Source organism: Mus caroli, chromosome 5 (assembly GCF_900094665.2).
Source record: "Mus caroli chromosome 5, CAROLI_EIJ_v1.1, whole genome shotgun sequence".
Lineage (NCBI taxonomy): Eukaryota > Metazoa > Chordata > Mammalia > Rodentia > Muridae > Mus > Mus caroli.
In genome coordinates, this window is record NC_034574.1 from 57,893,239 (window position 1) to 57,915,280 (window position 22,042).

General features: G+C 44.1%; 1 long non-coding RNA gene across 1 annotated transcript; it reads right to left on the reverse strand.

The window, feature by feature from the left end:
• Positions 1 to 3,751: 3,751 nt before the first annotated feature.
• On the reverse strand, positions 3,752 to 20,848 carry LOC115031093. Its single transcript, XR_003836676.1, has 3 exons — positions 20,669 to 20,848; positions 20,264 to 20,319; positions 3,752 to 6,115 (listed from the first exon to the last, which is right to left on the reverse strand). It is a non-coding gene; the product is annotated as an uncharacterized LOC115031093 (long non-coding RNA).
• Positions 20,849 to 22,042: the final 1,194 nt, after the last annotated feature.

Consider the following 22,042-nt stretch of genomic DNA (forward strand, 5'->3'; position numbering starts at 1 on the left):
TCTTATCAAGATGAGAAAATGCCCTGAGAATGTCAAAGAAGGAAGGCTCTTACTCGAGGGTGTGGTGCACTGTGGTGGAAAAGTCATGGCAGCTGGAACTTGAGGCTATTGGTCGCTGTTGCTTCTGTAGTCAAGAGGAAAGGGGACACACATGCTCAGATCACATTTTCCTTTTTCTGCAAACTGGAAAGCAATCTGTGGAATGGGACTGCCCATATTTGGGGTGGGTCTTCCCCCCTCAGTTAGTCTAACTTTGGTGACTTGTCATGGGCACAGCCAGTGATTTTTTTTTCTAAGGTGCTCAATTTAAGACAAAATTAATCACCACAGTGCCTTTAGTGTCCCACATAAGAAATCCTTGCCTATTTCAAGATGTTCTTTGTGTCTTACCTGCAGTTTCTTTGGTCCACAGTATGGTAGAGGGTCTTGTGAGTCATGCTTTGAAAGACTATCTTTTTTCATTCAATTTTATTGGTATCTTTGTCAGAACTAATCGAATGTATGTATGAAATTAATTTCTGGACTTTGCTGTCTTCCATTGATCTGTTTGCCAATTATTACATCAATACCTCACTGGTACAATTATTATAAAGTACTGTAAGTCTTTATACTTATCTATTGCTGTATTACAAGTTACCTAAGGCTAGCAGTGCAAACCAACATGGCCTTATCAGCCCATAGCAGTTTGAGGGTTGGGGAGCTCAGAGCAGTTAAGCTCGGTGGTATATCTAAGAGTCTCAGAGCAGACTGCAGCCTTCTGAAGGCTGGGCCAGTACTGGAAGGTTTGCTTCTAAGCTCAGCAGTGTGGCTACATGGAGGAGCACTTATTCTTGGCTGGCTATCACTTGAGTCTCATATCCCCTAGCAGATCCTCATAGAGCTATTCATAACAGAGAATTTGGCTTTCCTTCCTCTGGACAAATAAAGGAGAGAGAGAGAGAGAGAGAGAAAGAGAGAACTCATAAAGTCATATAACTTAATCTTTGAAGCAACATTCTGCCTCCTCTGCTATATCATACGTCATTGGTAATACAGAAGGAACCCATATATGATGGGAAGGAACTACACAAGTTGACAAATATCAAGAAGTGGGAACGCTTGGTTCCAGGTCTTTGGGTAAGAGCAAGTGAAGAAGTTGGGCCACACTGGAACCCTTTTGTCAACTGTTTACCAAGGACTGTAAGTCCTGCGATGGGAGTCAACTGATATACTTTTTCTTCGTCAACATCATTTGGGCTCTTTAGGTCCTTTGTTCTATCATATACACTTTAAAATCATCACATCGATTTACTTTCTTCAAAATCCCACTGGACTTCGCACTGGGATGGTGGATCAGATTGAGAAATGCCAAGATTAATAAAGCAGTTGGGAAGATGTCTGGAGATGGTTACATCATGAGAGCCTTGGACTAATGGATGCTTTAACCTTTTGACAGGCTCAATATTTGATTAAACTGTTTGAAGGTGGTGCAGGTGGGCGGTGGGACTGAGACATTAAGGTAAAGCCCACCTTTCCACCCAGGACCCACCTTAAGGTGTCTTTGCAGGATTCTGACTCTATCCCTCTGTGCTATGAATCTTCTATTGCTTTTTACTATATTGGTTGGAGGAAGTAGGCCATAGTGTCTGCTTCAACTTTTAGCCCCCAGGATTCTCCAAGGACTCTACTGTCTTGTCTTTGTGATCTACTATCTCTGCACCCTCTTAATCTATCTTCCTCTTCCTCTCTCATGTGTCCTTTCTAGTTTCCTGACTGCTACATACACACCCCCATCAAACACACAAATCTAAAGTCTGCAGGCTGCGGCCATCTAGGATCGAATCCCTCTACATAGGAAAACTGCATTCACATATTGAACCACTTGGGAAGAATGTTCCTTATGTTAGTCCTATGGAATACCGTTATTTTGCTTTACTAAGCCATATAGAGTGAAAAGCAATGGAAAGCTCATAGCATAGAGGGATAGATCCAGAAACCTGCAAAGGCACTTAGGGACCTACCTTAAAGTGGGTTCTGGTTGAAAGCTGGGCTTTGCCTAAATGTCTTATATACTTTTTAAAAAATTATATGTATTTTGTATTTTGGATCTCTCTCTTTCTATGTGTGTCAGGTGGGGGTTGGAAGTCAGATAGGCATTTATGGACATCTGCTCTCATCTTTTATCACCAGTACCGGTCACCCCAGATAGTTACCTAAAACTATACAATAGCTAAGAGTCAGAAAGCCCCTTAAAAACTGTAAGCGATTTTCAATCAGAGAGAGCCAGAACCTGCACCTTCATGCTGCATACTGCAAAGTGCACCTTTTAGCAGACCAGGTCCTCACCTGGTGCTAATAGCCTGCTGAGACGTGATGAATCACTGCAAAGGAAAGGCATCATTTGTAAATCCCGAACCAAATGACCCACTGTCCCGTACATAGCTAATGTGCATCTCCTTAACTTTCTAAGACATGCCTCAGTTTTCTTCTAATCACTGTTCTAGGCCCTTGATAATTCCTTTGTTGAATCATCATTTTGATTTTTACTGCAGTGAGATATATAACACAAAATGCAGCACTTGGTCATCCTTAATGTGCTGTTTGGTTGCATAACCAGCATCATTTTCTAGAATTCTGCCATCTTCTCCAGGGGAAACTATGCAGCAAACACTAACCTCCTCCCCNCCCCCCCCCGCCCCCCCCCCCACTTCCTGAGCTCCCCAATCTCTGGTAATGACTTTCTGTCTCTGTGCCACCTTATAGAAGTGGAATCAGGACTGTGTGTCCTTTTGTGGTCACGATGATGCATAGCATGTGTTAGAATTTTCACTCTCCCTCTCCCTCTTTCCTCCCATATCTCTCTCCTTTTTCTCTCTGTCCATCCTGCAGACAGAGGCTATGGTTTTAACATGCAGTTCAGATAGCTAGAACTTGCTTTGTAGCTCAAGATGACCCCAAATTTAAGCTCCTCTTGCCTCAGCCTCCTAAGCATTTTCATTGTAGGGTGGGGTCATGATGGCCAGCAAGTTTTCTATTTCTTCAAGTGTGAACAATATTCTATTTTCCCTTTATTCAGCTCTTGATAGGCACCTGGGTCACCTCTACCTTTAGGCTATTGTAAACAATGCTGCCCAAAACATAGGTATGAAAATATGTGACAGAGTCTTTGTTTGAGGATGGATAGGTGATAGATGGATAGATAGATAGATAGATAGATAGATAGATAGATAGATAGATAGATAGATAGACAGACAGAGAGACAGACAGATATAGAATGGTAGATACATAGAGGTAGACACATGATATATACATGTAGAGATATATACATGTTACATGTTATCTCTATATACACATAGAGGTAGATACATGATAGATGGTAGAGATATTGATATAAATGTAGATACATGTTATATAGATAAATGATATAATATGGTATGGTATAGTATGATATTGTATGATATGATACAGCAGAAGTAGAAGTGCTGGGTCCAGTAGCAATTCTACACTTCACTTTTGAGGACCATTTTACATTCTCCTCAGCAAAGCACAAGAATTCCAATTTTTGCATCCTCACCAACACTTGTTCTTTTTGAACAAAACAAACAAACAAAACAACAACAACAAATGCTGTGAATTTTTAAATGTTACTGTTACAAATTGAACTGTTTTAATGACCAAAAGATATGTTGAGGTCCTAATCCCTTGGTCCCTTAATATAGAACCTTAATTGAAAATAGGGTTGTTGCAGATGTTATTAATTAGGTTTCAGTCATTCTGGAGTAGAGAGGGCCCCTCAGCTAATATGACTGGCACCCCTACAAGAAAATGGCATCTGAAAACGGAGACGCACAGGAGGAATGCCTTGTGACAGTAAGAGCAGACAGAGGAGCTGAGTGGCTGCAGGCCAGCAGACTCCGAGTATCACCAGCAAACCACCAGTGGCTGCGAAATGGCAGGAGGAACCTCACGGAGGTTTCAGAGAGAGCACAGTCCAGCTGCGAAAGGGCAGGAGGAACCTCACGGAGGTTTCAGAGAGAGCACGGCCCGGCCCGGCCCATACCTTGATTTTTTTCATCTCAGCCTCCAGAACTCTGAAGCAATGCACTTGTGTTGCTTTGTGTAGTATGTCGTATATGTGTGTGCACCATGTATGTGCAGTTCTGCATGTCCCTATTTATGCACATCCAGAGGCCAAAGAAGAAGGTCGAGTCTCTGCTCTATCACTTCATCTTACTTCCTTGAGACAGGGTCTCTCACTGAACCGGAAACTCCTCATTTCAGAGAGATTTGCTGGCCAGCAAGCTCACAGGATCTGCCTGTCTCTGCCCTGGCATGTGTAGTCATTGCCTGGCTTTTCAGTAGGGGCTGGGGATTCAAACTCAGATCCTTATAATTACAGGACACATGCTCTTAGCCACAGAGCCATCTTCCCAACCTCTGTGGCCTTAAATCGCCCAGAATGGAGGGTTTTGTTACAGCAAAAGGTAGGGAGTGAACTCTCCTGACCTTTGGAGCTTATTTGAAGCTATAAGCTCTCTCCTGGTTTTCAGAAAGCCTGCTTCTCATACTCCATATCCCCTCTGCCTTCTTCCTGTTTCCCCAGTTTGTGCTTAACACCTCCATCCAACAAAGATAGAGTGACACCACGCCCTGACACACACGCTGGCCACTGTCCTAAAGCTGGCGAGATTCGAATCTTTGTTCTCTCTTGAATGTGTGTGTTTTTCTTTGGTGCGGCATCTACCTTGTCAGAACATTTAAGGAGGGTGGTGGCATACTTTCTGCCCATGATTTCCACCCTCATTTCCAAACTCCAAAAGAGACCTCCCTCCGGTTTTAGCCTTGCTTCAGAACCTTCTCACAGGCAAATGGCACTTTTTATCTTCCCAGCCTCATTTCATTAAGTGGAAACCGCAGTGTGTTAGAATTATGGAAATGGGTGCTATTATAACCCACATCTTCGGCTAAAACGTGATGTGCTATGATTTTCCGCCTGCTTCGATCAGTATTTATGTGAGCTGAGGTGTGAATGATTCACAGAATCTATGTTCTTAATTTTTATTTCCCTCTTTAGCACTCTAGCTGGCTGTTAACCTGGGCCAGGTGGCCCCTCCCTTGCAGAGTCAAGCCTTCCAAGCTGGTTTCCTAACTGTTAGAAGCAGCAGCAAAATCTCTTAAGTTGGGTGGGAAGAGTAGGCCCAGCTGTGCGGGGACAACCTGGGTGCCCAGCCAAGGCTCGGATGTCTGTAAGTATCCCCTCCAGACCTGACCCACATGGTACAGCTGTCTGCGCTGATTCTCAGGGCCAATCTCTCAATGCATTTTCAATGAGCTGATTCTTTCACCCACTATAATCTGAAAGACCTTGGTGTGTAGGACTCTCCATTATACTAACCCCTACCACGTGCACAGATGTGAAGGCTTTCTGTTATATCCATCAAAGCAAAATGCTCATATTGCGGCTAATTCTATTGCTGTCTGAAGATAAAGATTAATTTACAGTTGTCATGGTGCAGAGCCAATAAGGAAAACAGAGGCATTTATGCTTAGCAGAAGGACTGGTTGAAACCCTACATACACCTGAGTAAACAGAAATTCCTAGATTCTGATGGATTTGCCTAGGGTCACACATCTGGGGCAAGAAATCAGGGCCCTGACCCCTGTGTGGGGCTCGAGTCTCTCCAGTGGAACTTGTTGAACACAGAGTGCAGGTAAAACTAAGGGAAGTTGTTTCTCTGAGAGTGTCTCTCCAGCGCTCAGAGATGAACTCTTCCCTTCCGCCTCAGATAGGACATCTTCCTCATTTCCAGGACTCAAGCACAAGTTCTAAGCAGTTGCCTACCAGGAAAGCTCAGCTTACTCCCAGGCCAGAGTTTCTGCCTAGCTGTCTTTGGAGCTAGTCTGACCTTGTAAAGGGTGCTGGATCCTTTGAAGCCAAACTAACGATTAAAACTGACTTCCTGAACTGAGAAATAATTGTTTTCATATGTGAACACGGCGGGGGAATGTAGGTAGTGACGAAGACGACGAACAAATGCCGGCCGAAAACAAGATGTGCTCTCTGCCAGAGAATTCTTTCAGGATCCTCTCATATTTTCCGTGCATTTCTGCAGCAAAAGAGCTTGAGGCGAGCGAGCTGAAACAGAAGAAATAACACTTAGAAAGTTTGCTAAAATACAACTTGGATCCCTCTTTTGTTCATAAGCAGCACATCCAGGGATGCTATGCTCCTGTCTTCCATCTCCTGGAATCTGCATCTTGCTCTTGCAAGTTGTGTGTGTGTGTGTGTGTGTGTGCGCGCGCGCGCGCGCGCGTGTGCATGTGTTGCGTGTTAAGGTGTCTGGGTCACACAGAGAAAACTGTCTGGGAGGGGGGAGAGGTCAAGGTTACAATGGATATTTAATATTTGTGCATGCCTATGCAAATTACGTAGTCATTGATGCTTACCTGATGTAGAATCAAAGCTAGTGGCTGGCTTAAATCACTGGCAAATCAGAATTTGCCTTCTCTCTCCTGACAGAATACTAGCTGTGACCTGGAAAGTTATTCACCACTTGTAAAAGTTGTTAGTAACACATGGCCCTTGTGGCCCGTCCCATCTAACACCCTGTGTACTCGTAATTGTTGTCTAGGGGGTAATCAGATGAATGGTTTTTTGTTTTTGTTTTGTTTTTTGTTTTGTTTGTTTGTTTGTTTTTAGTTTCTCACTTCTACTCTAATAACTTTATAAGGTTCTTCTATTCTCAATTTCTATAATTCTTACATTGCTGCTTACCTTCAAAAACAAAACACCAAGCAACAACAAAAGCCAGTCACACACAGTTGTGTATTCCAGGAATGTCAGCTACGTTTCAATTCCAAGTTTAGTCTTAGAGCCATACAGCCAGTGAGGTTCCAGGAGGCAGAGGAGTTGCAAGCCAGGGTGACCAGTAAGAACATGGGTCTAAAAGTCTCTGTCTAATAGAACCCTCTGTGATAACAGTGGGTGCTGCAGACATTGGTGATATACTGCTGTGGGATGATTGATGGCTGCTGTCAAGGGAGAGACTGAATTTTCAATGGAATTTTAACGCAAAAGCTCACTGTGTTAGTGACTACCGAATGGGACAGCGAGGGACATTCAGACTCCAGCTGATTGTGGCTAACCACCATTACATGCTCACAGGTCTCACTCTGATCTTCTGATTTTCTACACAAATTTGATTTTTCTTTTTTAAATGAGGATGTCATAACTTTAAAATACCAAACAAGTCTAAAGAAGAGCCCCAGTGGTTTCATCTGGGTCAGTTGTCATCTAGTGCGTCAACTTAGGTCTCATCCACTCTGTCCCTTCTGTAGCCTGTTCCCTCTCTCCTGCCGGTGTCAGCCATCAGCAACATTTGCATCAGCCTCTTCTCCCAGCCCACAAAGCTGGAACATCCACTGTTCCATTGTTCTAGACTCTGACCTCTGTCTTCACAACTCTGCCTTGACCTCACCTCAAGAATCTACCCTCACCAATGAGACGCCTCCAGTCACCTGTTCTCTTTGTAACTGACCCTTCTCCAGTATCCCCCAAGAAGACCTCTGTACTGGCTGGTTTTGTGTGTCAACTTGACACAAGCTGGAGTTATCACAGAGAAAGGAGCCTCCCTTGAGGAAATGCCTCCATGAGATCCAGCTGTAAGGCATTTTCTCAATTAGTGATCAAGGGTGGGAGGACCCATTGTGGGTGGTGCCATCCCTGGGCTGGTAGTCTTGGGTTCTATAAGAAAGCAGGCTGAACAAGCCAGGGGGGAGCAAGCCAGTGAGTAACATCCCTCTATGGCCTCTGCATCAGCTCTTGCTTCCTGACTTGCTTGGGTTCCAGTCCTGACTTCCTTTGATGATGAACAACAATGTGGAAGTGTAGGCTGGATAAATCCAGGAATCCTGCACAAACCCTAAGACAACCTCTCTGCTACTCTCCAGGTCATATAGATAAAATCCCTACATGTTTTATAAAGAGTCTTCAGAAAGATCATTTGCTTTACCGTTTAAGTTCTCAGAAGGTAGAGAGTATGCCTGTGGCTGGTTTATTCGTAGAGTAGCTTTGTACAGACTCTCTAAAACGGCAGTTCTTAACCTGTGGGTTGTGATTCCTTTGGGGGTCAAATGACCCTTTTAAACAGGTCACCTAAGACCATCAGAAAACACAGGTATTTACATTACGATTCATAACAGTAGCAAAATTACAGTTATGAAGTAGCAATGAAAATATTTTTATAACAGCCGGGCGTGGTGGCGCACGCCTTTAATCCCAGCACTCGGGAGGCAGAGGCAGGCGGATTTCTGAGTTCGAAGCCAGCCTGGTCTACAAAGTGAGTGCCAGGACAGCCAGGGCTACACAGAGAAACCCTGTCTCGAAAAACCAAAAAAAAAAAAAATATATATATATATATTTTTATGATCGTGGGGTCACCACAACATGTGTTTTATTCATTTATTTTTATTTTATTTATTAAGTAAAGGGTTTTAGCCTTAGGACGGTGGGGAACCACTGCTTTAGAACACGATACCTGGTGAGAAATAAATTTTATCTCAGCTCAGTCCATACATCATTTATACATTCACCTTTAAAGAAGAGTCTCACAAAGCCATACAGCTTTAACTCTGTGCCTGGCTCAGTGAGGTTTTGTTTTCTATTTCTTTCTACGTTGATGTCAAGGTCCACTGATGGAACCCAGTCCGAACTCTGGAACCTTGCTACCAGGAGTCCAGCCCATGCTGACATCCGATCAGTACTAACTAACTACCCAGAACACCCTTGGCCATTTCCTCTAAGGATTCTCAACCTCCACCTGCCTCTCCACCCTGCAGACGTCTTCAGAGTAAATCGGAGACCAGGACAAATGCGATTCTCTAATCTTTCTGGAATCTTCCTAGTCCCCACTTAAAGAACTTCATTAGAGTCAGAGTGCACTTCATAGGAAATGATTTACATTGGGAAAAAAAGATGAATGTCTGTTTTTCCTTGCCTAGGATAGTTAACTTCCTGTGATTCAAAACCCTTTTCATGGGTAAAGGTCACTTTCTAACTTATGTGCGGCATCTGAGTATGTTTGGCTGAAAAGGGTGTGACTCTCAAAGCATTAATGGGGTTTGCAGACAGGTGAAAAACAAAACAAAACAAAAAGCCACCAAGCTTAAGACACACTTAAAAGGGGAATGACAAGAATCACACAGTGCAAAGTGACACAAACACTGCCAGCGTGCCCTGAACCATGAAGCCAGCCCACCTGATCCTGCCTGAGAGAGGAAAGACTCCCATGGCATATCTGATCAGGGGCACAGCATGTGGCTTTGTGGATTCTTGTGGGCTTTTTTTTCTTTTTTTTTTTCTTTTAAATCAAATCTGTTGTGAACAAAGACAAAATAAATATGATGTTTGTTCTGGAGACACTGACTGTCCCTTACAGAAATAAAAGATTGGTGGCCATTTGCCCTCCCTAGTGTAGCAGATAGCGGCTAGGGTATAGGGTCTGACCAACACAATTTACCTGGTCTCCCAACTCCGTTCCTGTCATATGATTGATTGACTCTGTGTGAGTCCAGAGTCACTTAGCTATGGGTGTTTGCTCATCTGTAAAATACAGAGACTGGCACTATTCTTGAAGGTAACTCTGACATGGAATTAACGGGAGGAGCTTGCGGAGCAGTTATGTCTCGTGCATAGGCTAAGATCCACGTGAGCACTCATTAAATGAAGTCTAAGTCACGATGAACACTGCAGTCTTCTGCCCTCCAGTTCAGGGCAGGGGAAATAGAAATCAACCTTTAAAAAGACTGGGGTTCTCTCTTCTCTATCTTTCCTTTGGGGGCAACCAGCCCTTGCCTTTCAGGTTGCGTGGCACAGCGCTAAGAGAGGGCCCCGCTACTCAGGTCTTGGTGGGGAGTTTTTCCAGCTTCTTACTGCAAAATCTTCCTTCCTTTCCAAGAGGAGCCCTCAAGAGAAAAGGGGCTGTTCTCTACAGAAGAAACACAAAAGGGGCCAGCTGGAAGAAATGCTAAAGCAAGAACCCTACATACACTCAGATTCTACGGGTGCGCTGCTTGCTGACGTAACGGCCAAGAATCAGAAACCGGAAATAGAAACGCTGAATGAAAACAAACCATCTGGGCTGAGCTACCGAGGGAGCAAAGAAGGTTCAGCAAATGTCTAAGACCCTCAGTGGCGGCTGCTCAGGCTTCGTGAGCAAGGCAGGAAGCAGTCAATTATGAAGCCTGTGAAGGTTTCTGCTCCCCAAGCTGGTGGGGATGAAAGGGGGTGCGGAGAGGGGGAAGTGCTAAGGTAGCAGATAAGATCCTTAAAGATCTAAAAATAAGATCTAATAAATTAAAGATGAAAAAAATCTAAAATAATAACAAATAAAAGGTTGCTTGCCTAACTGGACATAGACCTGATGTCCAGGGAGATAACGCATGGATGCCATCTCTGTGGAAAAATAACCAACCACTTAAAAGGAAGCCAAGGGTGGGAATCTCACTTCCTGGACTGGGCTAGAGAAGGGGAATGTGTGAAATACACAAACCAGAGCTGCTGCTGATACCCCAAGGACAGACACGGCTGGAGGACCACCCAGTATCCGCTCAGAAGAAGGGGGTCGGATAAGCTAAACCCAGCCCCCTGGGAATATCAGCATACCAGACAGAGTTTGAGGAAGAACAGTTAAAAGCCATATGGTCGAAATGTCTTTCTTAAAAACTGGCTGGATAAAACCTGCACAAATGACCGGTTATATGTGTGCAAAAGTCCATGGAAAGGGTTAAAAACAAAGGCCTGTAAGTATGGTCTCAGTAAATCAACTAAGAACTAAGTAATGCATCTCATATTCATATTCTGTCTCTGTCTCCCCCCCACCCTATACTCCATGTGTAACCTGGACTGTCCTTGAACTCAGTCTTGCTCCCAAGTGCTGGTAATATGCTTAGGTACATGGGTCTCCTCTAAAATAAAAAGAGAGATGGCTCAGCAGTTAAGAGCTGCTGACTGCTCTTCCGAAGAACCCGGTTCAGTACCCAGCACCTACACTGACACTAACAACCATCTAACTCCAGTGCTGGGGATCGTATGCCTTTTGGCGTCCATGGGCACTCTGCACATGCACAGACATACATGCAGGCACACATACACACATAAAATAGAGATAAATAAATCTCTGGGAAAAAATAGAAGTTAAAATGGCAATCTGGGGTTTAATAAAGAGCACATTTATTCTTAGTTTCCTGGAACTCTGAATCTAGACATATTATATGGGAGTATATGTATCCTTGTGTATATGCGTATATCACACACTCATGTTTAACATGTATGGTTTCTATCTATGCGTATTTTAGAACTTTCTCCATTCCTATCACTTAGCTACACATACACACACACCCTTAAGCTCTTAACAAGTAAGATCCATCAGTGAAAATGTCAACGGTACCAACCGACTCTACACATTAATCTTGACAATAAGCCTCACCCTAAACAAGGGATTATCTACAAACGTAAGCCTCTCCTCTTGTTCCTCCAGATGACTGACTCAATCACAAGAACAGGCCTGAGAGTGGCCAGGGGCTTCTGAGTTTCGGCTGTGAACATCATGGGTTATGGGAAGCAGCAATGTCAGCTACCACTTTGTGTGGAGGCAGGGGAAAGATGCAGCCCTGACCAGATGGCCAAACTGTTCTTCACATCTCATGGGTGCAGCCCCCACTGGCATGCAGCAGTGTGGGGTGCAGACAGACGGCCACAGGTGACCCCTGACCTTTCAAGGTCAACCCTGTCCTGCCGCAGCCCTGGAGGAAGAGGAAGTTTGCTCTCAAGCCCACCACTTCTGGCTTGCTTTTCATTTCTGTTTTCCCCCTTTTCCTCCTGGGTCTACACACATCTCAGCCACCACTCCTTCCAGCTTCTTTTTTGCATGTCTGTTTTCATTTTCCAGTCTCACCCCATCTTCCTTCCTCAGCAGCTTCAGGATCGCCTCCGCACTTGCTCCTTCCCAGTTCCCCCTGGTCTCCGTCTGTTCTTCTTCCTCTCTTCGGGGGCCCCTTCCCAGACACTTCTCCTCCCAAATGCAGCTTGTGTAGTTTCAGAATCACTCAGGTTAGCGAGGGCAGATAGGAACAATAGACAGTGGTTTGGGAGGTTTTTTGTTATTGTTGTTGTTTTGTTTTTGTTTTTGGTGCTGGGGTAGTGTGCGTGTGTGTGTGTGTGTGTGTGTGTGTGTGTGTGTGTGCGCGCGCGCGCGCGCGCGCGTGTGTATGGTGGGAGTGTGAGAGCTTCTAGATATTGATGGGTGACTACTAAGAGGCAGTATTCTAGTCCATTCTCTGCTCTTATGACTGAGTGCCACAGAATAGGTTTTGTGTGTGTGTGTTTGTGTGTGTGTGTGTGTACATGCATGTACACAAGGTATGTAGAGGCCAGAGGTCAACCTCTAGTGTTGTTCCTCAGGGGCAATCTTTTCCCCTCCTTATTTATTTCCGAGTGTGTCTGTCTGACTGTCTGTCTGTCTGTCTGTCTGTGATATGCATGTATGGGTGTGAGTCTGGGGTTCCAAGGCTGATCTCAGGAACCTTCCTCAATCCCTCTCCGGCTGATTGGCACATGGCTCTCAACTGGCCCCAACGCATACCCATAGGACTAGCCTCACTAGCTAGCTTGCTTCAGGGCTCCCCTGTCTCCATATTCCAAAAACTGGAATTCCAATGGAGCCACTCCCCTCATGCCCAACTCAGCATTTGTGTAGGTTCAGGGCATCTGAACTCTGGTCGTTCAGCTTGAGGGACAAACACTTTAATTAATGAGCCATCACCACCCCACCCCCATCCCTCTCTTTTTAGGCAGCCTCTCATTGGCAAGGCGCTCAATAATTAGACTAGGCTGTCTGGCCAGTAGCCCCCAGGGGTCTATCCCTTTCTCCCTCCCCAGCACTGTGGTTACCCTCATAGCCGCCATGCCTGACTTTTTCACCCGGTGTCAGAGGTCTTCATATTTGCAAAGCAAGCACTTTGCAAATATGAAGGTACGCACTTACCAACTGCACCATCTCCCCAGCTCCCAGGGTTGGTAGTTTTGGATGAGCAAAGCTTTATTTAGCTCAAGATACTGAGAGCTGAGAACTGCAAAGCAAGAGCCTTCTTGTTCATGAGGACGAGACAGGGATCCATACCATGCAAGGAGGGCATGAAAGACAGAGACCTGATACAGCGGCGCTAGAGATGAGTCATTCACCCATCACCGCACAAATGCTTAATCCAATCATCAGGCAAGGTCCTCGTGACCTAGTCAACCTCTAAAGGTTTACAGGTTCTGGAAATTAAGATGTAGCCATCTTTTTCAGAGAGCAGGAGGCCATGCTCCCCCCTTCCTACATGGAAATCTTTTCGTTTTTTTTTTTTAAAGCCACCAGGGAAAATAAGCTTTAGGTAGAAAAAAAAAAGAGTCTAAGATGAAATATCTGTATATTTTTAAAGATTTATTTGTTGTTTTTGTGTCTTTGTTTTGTGTATCTGTGGTATATTTATACATGCGTGCAGGTGCCCACGGAGGCCACAAGAGTTAGATTCCCTCGGGGCTGGACTTCTAGATGGTTGTGAGCCCCACTGGACTCTCTCCAGTTCCAATGTATTTGTAACAGCAGAGAAAAATATAATTTTTAGTAATATGGAAGAAAGGGTCCCTAAGCATGTTCCTGCAATGTGGCTGAAGCAGTACTTAGGAATGTTGGAGCATTGGACTTGCAAACTTTATATGCCCCAGTACAGGGGAACGCCAGGGCCAAAAAGTGGGAGTGGGTGGGTAGGGGAGTGGGTGGGAGGGTATGGGGGACTTTTGGGATAGCATTGGAAATGTAAATGAGGAAAATACCTAATAAAAAGTATATTAAAAAAAAGGAATGTTGGAGCACAGAGGCCATACACTTCAGCATCACAGGACCCACGTTAGGAGCCCTAACCTGCTCCATGAGTATATGAACCTGGACACGGCCCTATTCAGGAAACAATGGGTCAATGAAAACCCGACGGGTTGGCATTCTCTAGAGACCATAGTGGTTACATAATGACTGGGTCTCCACCAGACAGAACTGAGTTCACCCTGCACTTCATGCGTTCATTGCCAATTGACTACATAGCTTAACCTCTATAAGCATCAGGCCTTCCTGAGTAGGAAGATTCGATGCACAAAGTGCTAATCAAGGTGGCAAGCGGAGCGCTCAGTGAGAAGCCGCTGTCCCCGGTCGCTTCCCTCGCCTTCCTCGTGACTCTTAGAGTTACTAGTATGATCCCTGGATAATCATCATCAGATAATCATTTAAATCATGTCATTCACACCTCACAAGTTACCTGAGTAATTTTCAATGTGAAATATCAAAAGGCGGAAAGACAGGCCATGCCTTCTTCTAGGCATGCCTGTTAACAGTAACCTTGTCAAAAAGAAAACACAAGTGAAGATGCTATAGAGGACTGGATGCCAGTCACGAGCTCTGGCAGCTCTGACCTCATCATTAGATTTCCATCGGACCAAGTGACACTCTTATGAAAAAAAAGCCACTCTTCTTTCTAGTTACCCTTCTAGTGCGATGCCATTTACTATTGTAGATATTATCCAAGACTGTTCACTTACCTTTATATTTAAATCCAAGTCCTCAGCTATACTATCTGCATTTCAAGTACAAAAGAGCAGCAGCGTGGCTAGGGGCTGTCATGTTGGATGTGGCAGTGTGGCTAGTGGTTGCCATGTTGGATGTGTAGATTAGAACATCTCCATCATCACAGAATGTCCTCTCAGGTACTACATACCTATAGCCTATGTAAATAAATCATGAAGTATAATATAATTTACCATAAACTAGACTCTGGTGGACATAGGTTCGAGAAGCACCTGGAAGTTTTACCTGTCCTTTCACTTCAATTAGATGTTTGTATTCGTCCTTATGAGTCTGTTAGGGATAGTCACAGTTTTGTGTGTACTTGAATCTTATAGATAGGCATATATTACAAACACCTACCCCTCTAGGGTGATGCTAACAAAGACAGGAAGCAAATATAAGTAATGAAATGCTTTCCTAATTAATCTTGACTTTAAGGATTCTTATTGCCACCCACAGATAAAATATATTTTATATTGCAACCTAACACAAGCACGTACAAACGCAGCTGGGGAAAATCATACAATAACCTGACCTCTTTGTATATGCATTGTATTCTGATTGTTTTTGTAAGAATTTTCTATTTTCCCTTGCTTCCTTTTCTCTTCTTTCTTTTTTTCCTCCTTCTCTTTTTCTTCTTCTAGTGCTGGTTTTCCAAAACCCTGGAAATTTGCGTTTTGAGGTTGCTTGTTTGTTTGTTGTTTGTTTGTTTGTCTGGGGAAGATTATTTTGTTTTGCTTTGCTTTGTTTTGTCTCACAGAAGGGATTAGCCATAGTTTGAATAGCACTTAGCAGCAGCCCAGGGTGATGAGATAGGTAATCCCAACTGTCAGCTTGATGAGATGTGGAATCAGCTGGGACACCAGCCTCAGAGCATGCTTGTAGATTATCTTGATCAGATTAAACTGGGGTTGGAGGGCCTGCCTACAGTGGGTAGCACCATTCCCTGGGCTAGGATTCTAGACTGAATGAATAAAAGGGAGAGTAATGTTAGCAAAAGCCTTCCCTGCTTCCTGACTTTAGATGAGATGTGACCAGATACTTCAAACCCTGCCCCCTTGGCATTCCAGCCATGATGAATTGTACCCTGAAACTGCAAGCACAAATAACCCATTTTTTTGCTTAGGTTTCTTTTGTCAAGGTATGTCACAACAGCACTAGAAAAAGCAAAGCAAATGGCAAGTTCAACTGTTTATAGAGAGTGGGCACGCAGATGAAGGAGCTATGTGGGCTAAGAGAAGATGGAGAGACCATGGCCTTTGAAAGGGGACAGAGGTTCCTGCTGATGAACTTCTAATCACAGAAGAGACTTTAAGCATGAAACGCTCTTGTTTTTTGAAGAATGGCAAAAAATTCTTAAAAACTGTGGACATAGCCACTTGCCAGTCAACGCCAACAATTCTCTCAGCGGACATTGGTCTGATTAAAAGTTAATTTTCAACTTTTAGTTGTTAAACAAGAGAAAGGTTCTTTTTTTTTTCTATTAAAAAAAAAGAGTGAGAATCTTTCCCAATTTAATAAGGCACAATCCCCCCTTTCTTCTCATGGCTCAATAGGGAAGAAAGGAGACTCCTAAGCTGAAGGAGGAGCATATATGAACATGGATGCTTCTCCTGGAATAAGTTTCCAGTCAGCCAAGGGCAGATGAGGTTGGTCATTCCAATAACATTCCAAGAAAGTGGCTTCACCTCTGTCTCATTAGAAAAGCCATGCTGTCAGCAGGTGTCTTGAAGCAGCCTGGCAGGAATGGCCCCTGGCCTTTTCTCCTTGAAGAGTCTAAACCAACCAGATGTCCAGGAGTGGAGCCGCCAGAGTACAAAGGTCCATCAATCACGGTGAGGCACCCTTCAATTCCAATGATGAATCCCAACGGTTGTGCAGTTAAAAGGTGTCAGCTTTGTGTACGAGACCTCTGGTTTTTGCCTCAATCATGTAAAACCATAAATATTCAATCCCCTTTAAAGATAGATTTTGAACTCAGAAATAATTTAAGGTTTGTGGGGTTAATAGAAAAATTGCAGAGTTCTCACATCTTTCGACCCAGGTTCTCTGATGTTGGCATATCACATAGGCCAGGTCCATGTGGGAAAACTTAAGGCGGTCTCGTTGCCATGTAAGTCTTTTCTGAGATGCTTTGTTTGGATTTCACTGATTTTTCTTTTCAATAATGTTCCCTTTAGGTCTAGAATGCAGGGTAGCTTCCACATTGCATTTTATTTATTTTTAAAACCTACATCAAAAGGCCATTTTACATGGTTTCACCTAATACCTTAAGAATCAAACTAGCAGCTAAAGAAGGTAAATCATACTATAATGGGGTCATTAAATTCTAGGGACGCAACTGTATCAAGGAATCCCTCATTGGCATGCATTTATGGCCAGTGTGGTAATTAATATCATCTAGACTCTAGAGATCACCATATGTTTTTGGCATCTGTTCATCTCCTAGCAGTGTGAAGTATGAGGTAAGTACATAGGATACACAGGCTGCACAGCTACTATTTGATCATAAACAAGAATTAAGAACCAAGAAATTCAAAGAGAGGAAGAACAGCTAGCTACTTCCTGCTCAGAAATCTCTATTTGATCTATTTCGTTGTCTATCTAAAATAAATAACACCTTGAAATACCACTGTTTACAGTAGTTTGCTAGGCCTACTATGGCAAAGTACCACATACAGGTGGTACTTAGTAGAAATTCATTGTCTCATAGCCCCATTGGCTGGGAATCTGAGACATTACCTTAGTTTGGCTTCTTCTGATGCCTCGCTCTTTGGCTTATAGATGTCTCCCTTCTTGTATTCTTATACAGTCCTTTGTTTGTACAGGGCTATGCCCTGCCTTCTGCCTCTCATTAAGGAGACTAACTGGATGAAGCCCACCTACATGAGCTCTTTAACTTCAGGGGTGTTTCTGATGCTAAGGTCCTATTCCTCAGTTGGTTCCTGACCTATCAGTAAAGATGCCAAGTGCCAATTGCTGGATGGAAGGAATAGGCAGGACTTCCAGGTCCCCACAGGCAAATGAGTAGACTTGAGGAGAAGAGAGAGAGAGAGTTTGCCATGCTTGGGAGGGAGAAAATCCAACCAGCCATGGGAGATTTCAGGCAGGGTGGCCACAGGCTGCTTCTACAGGCAGGAGGTTGGGATGTTGAGCTGGGACTGAAGGTGGCTGAGCAACTGAGGTTGAGTACAGATTTATGGTGCTGAGCTGGGAGTTCTGGGAAGGGCACACTAGCCAGGGTAGACTGGGGCCTCTCTTCAATTGAACCAAAAGGCAAGTTGAAATTGAGCAACATGTGTGTCTGTGTCTTTCATCCATGGATCCAATATGATCTGGGTGGAGGCTGCTAGTGTGGTCTGTTCCCAGAGCTTAGGCAGGGTAGCAAAAGCTACACGCAGCATGTAACTTAGTCACCTTTTCAAAAAAATGATAATTACATTTATTTACTTTTTTTTCTTGTACGGAGATAAGAGGCCATTTTGGGGGGACTTGGTTCTCTTTTTCCACAGTGTGAGTCCCAGAGATTTAACTCACGTCGTCAGGCTTGGCGGCAAGCACCTTTACTCACTGAGCCATCTTGGTGATCCTTAGTCATCGGTGTCTCCATTTTAAAGAACCTGTCTTTAAATAAAGTTATGTTCCTTCTTTAGAAATCCAATGCATACTGGATGGAGGGGGCACACATCTTTAATTGTAGCACTTGGAAGCCAGAGGCAGGTGGATCGCTTGAGTTCAAGTCCAGCCTGGTCTACAGATCAAGTCCCAGGATAGCTAGGGCTACACAGAGAAACCCTATCTGCAAAACCCAAAGAAAGAAAGAAAGAGAGGGAGAGACAGAGAAACAAACAAAGAAACAAAGAAAAGGAGTTCAACATATAAATTTGGAAGAAACAACTAATTTTTGTTTTTGTTTTTGTTTTTTAACAAAATACTGAACATGTTTGGAAGCTTTGAAGTAAAAACAATAAGCTAAATCAAGAATAAAAAGGAAAAAATCAGAAGTTCCCTGAATCAGATGATCATATCATTCATAGTCTCAACCTGCTGTCTTTTGGGACTACCTTTCGGTTACTCATTTGTGTGTCTAGACCTAAGCTAGTTACCTGTAAGGGCTAAAGTTATATCTCAAGTTTTAATTAATTTGCTTAAGAGATCTATTGTAAAAATATCTTTTATTCACTTGATATAATAATCATCTCAGAGGCTTCTCCTCTATCTGCTAATCTAGGCCTAGTCCTAGAAGCCTCTGGTCTCCATACAATCTAATCTAGGCCTAGAATGTTTTCAGTCTCTGAGACTTATTGCTGAATGAGTTCACCCCTTCCTAGTTCCTTCTGAACTCTGGCTGGCTGGTTCAACTCAATTGTTCTGGCTCAAACTCCTCTGATCTGACTGATTCAATCTGGCTTCTCTCAACTTCTCAGAGTTGCTCTGCTTGGCCTCAAGCTAACTCTGTCCTGGTCTTCCAGTTCTTTCTCATTCTCTGGCTGTTCTATCTTCACCTGTGTCTAGCTTGTTTTCTCTTTACAGCCTGTCTCTGTACAACAGTAAAACTGCCCTATCTCCTTTTCTTTCTCTCTTTAGCCTCTCTTTTCTCTCTGTTCTTGTGAGAGTTGAGCATATCCTATTCTTGATTCATCACTTTGTCTGCCTCTCAATTAGACATCACTTTCAGGCATGGGTGCTTCCTTTTACGAACTAACTTTGCCTTCATTGTTTGAGGTTAAAGATGTATAGTAAGAGAATATCTGTATTCCAGCCAGAGGGAGTAAAGGTGTCTACTAAGGCTGAGCCACACCACAAGTAGAAACAGGTTTTCCCAGTAAACAATATAATCTTGGGTTCACAGTGTGGTCAAATATCCCTACAACAATCTATAAAACAAAAATACCTCTAACCTGTAAGCCCTACTTGGCCAAGGACAGATAACTTCCTAGATACGAGAGGCTATAAAATAACAATATATTCTCATGGCTTGAGAATATAACAAGCCATGCATTTTCACTTCTATAAACAAGGTTGGCTGCTCCAACTGCACAGGCTATGTTTGATCACATGAAGGCAGGAACAGCATAGGCAGGAAGTAGGTCAGGGTATATGCTTGCCCCTACTTGGATTAAGGCAGGAAGTACATAGCCTTGTGGGTTTTGCCTTTATAAGCACCTGAGTAACTTGCTGCCATTCTCTGGAAATTCTGGGTATGGACCTGGCCATTGTCCATAGTCCTGGCCAATATTTAATAAAGCTTGCTTCAGATTTGTGGTAGTAATATTGCTCTAATCTAGAGCTGCCTCCCTTTGCATCTCCCACAATCACACTGAATCTCTATCAGACCTCTCACCACCTTGGGATGACCCAGAAGGTTTCTCAGAGTTACCTTTTCCACATTTTGTGCCTGCTGGGGCAGAAAGAGATACCGTCCCAAGAACATATAGAATGGACATGCATCCATGATTGTGCACGAGGCTGTCATGGGCCAGAGAGCAGCCTATCTGCCTTTTGACCTATAAAACTCAGTGTTTCTAAGAATATAGTCTTGAAGCACAGTTCACTCCCATTTGTGGTGGTGGAGGTGGTGGGTGTACACCACCACACATCAGAGATCATAATTTCACAAAGCTTACCTACGAGGCTACAATCTTCATTTGGAGGCTGTCAAGAATGAAAACAATCACTGGACCTAGAAGAAAAGTTAGATCGTGAGCAAAAGGAGGGTGCCAAGGGCATCTCCGTCAGAGGAAACATGGGGATAAAAGGGCAGCAGGAGAGGGGTGCTGCGATTAAAGGGGAAGAGGCCAGAACAGAAGTAGACCCTGGCAGAGATGTTGAGGACAGGAGGAAAGTGGGCTGCCCAGAATGGGGAAGCCAGCCAGACTTTCACTTGTGGGCTGTCCAGGCTGTCCTTAGTTTAGAATTATCAGGCACCTGAATCAACAAGGTCAAGAATGTGACCTGAAGGATGGATGGATATTTGTTCAGGAAACCACACGCTGAGACAAAGTCTCCAAGAGTTAAACTGGGGCTCTTACCTTTACTGATGGCAGAATTATACAAGAATTCAAGCCAGCGTTACAGGAGTAGGGACGATTCTTCTGTAAATGTACTGATGGAGATGGGCAGGAGTGGGAACGTGACGGGAGAAGGCACCCCTGGTACTCATTTCTCAGTGTGGAGCGCTCAGAGGGCAGGGAAGGCATGCAAGGGGCAGGTTGGGCCTCAGCCTCTCTGCAGCCCAGCTAGCGCCCCGCCCACCAGGGCATCCGGATTCCAGGCCTCCAGCACAAAAGGCCCTTCCCCCACTTGTCAGCTTTCCTGTTGCCTGGATTGTGTGGCCTGGCCCTTTGATCAAACCAGGGCATTATGTAAAGACAACTGCTTTAAATATCAACGTTTTGGAGTCAGTTTGGCGCTCGGTCCCCTTAGTGTTCTCTGGGGATACTAAGATTATGCCTTCCCCCTAAAGATCTGTGCTCTCCCCTTGAAGAGGGTGAGTCTCTAGCCAGACTGTTCCAGTTTCAGAAAGTGCTCTGTTCGGAGGTTGGCATGGTGGGCGAATCTTGACCATAATCTCCAGTTTATTGTGGTTGTGGCTTTCTGCGGTGTTTTGCATATTCCCAAAACACCACAGAAAGGGAATTTACCACTGGCCACTGTGAAGCTCTATAAATGTGTCCTTGAAAGAATGAATGGACTCAGAACAAGGACTTCAGTTACTCAATCCTTGAGTCAGTCAGCCTGACTCAGGCTGAGTCTCCTTTAACAACAACAAAGTCAGAAATTTGAACCCAGCTATGGTGAGGCACATCTGTAAACCCAGCATTCAGGTCCCAGAAGCAGGAGGATCATGAGTTTAAAACCAGTTTGAGACTCATAATGAGTTCCTGGGCTACAAAGCTAGACCTGCCTCATTCCCTGTGTCTAGAGAGTAGGGGCAGTGGCAAACGCCTTTAATCCTAGCACTCAGGAGGCAGAGGCAGCAGATTTCTGAGTTCGAGGCCAGCCTGGTCTACAAAGTGAGTTCCAGGACAGCCAGTGCTATACAGAGAAACCCTGTCTCGAAAAAAAAAAAATTAACTCTGAAAGAATGCTGCTGTGCATAGACTGGAGACCTCTCCCTACCAGGGTTACCTGTGACACAATTGCGCATCTGCCTCCACAATAGCTCCCAGAGGACAGGGTGCCATGTAAATTAGCCTATAAAGACCAAGAATAAGTGCAGCACCTTTGAGCATCTGTCTGCATCTGTCTTTCTGGCTCACTTGCTCACTTCTATCCTTGGAGGTGGGTTTGTTTTGTTTGTTTTGTTCTTTCTTCCTTCCTTCCTTTCTTTCTTTTTTAATAAACTGCCTCTATTTCCCTTGATATGTCCTTGGTCCAGGGCATCATGTTGGCACACAGGAAAC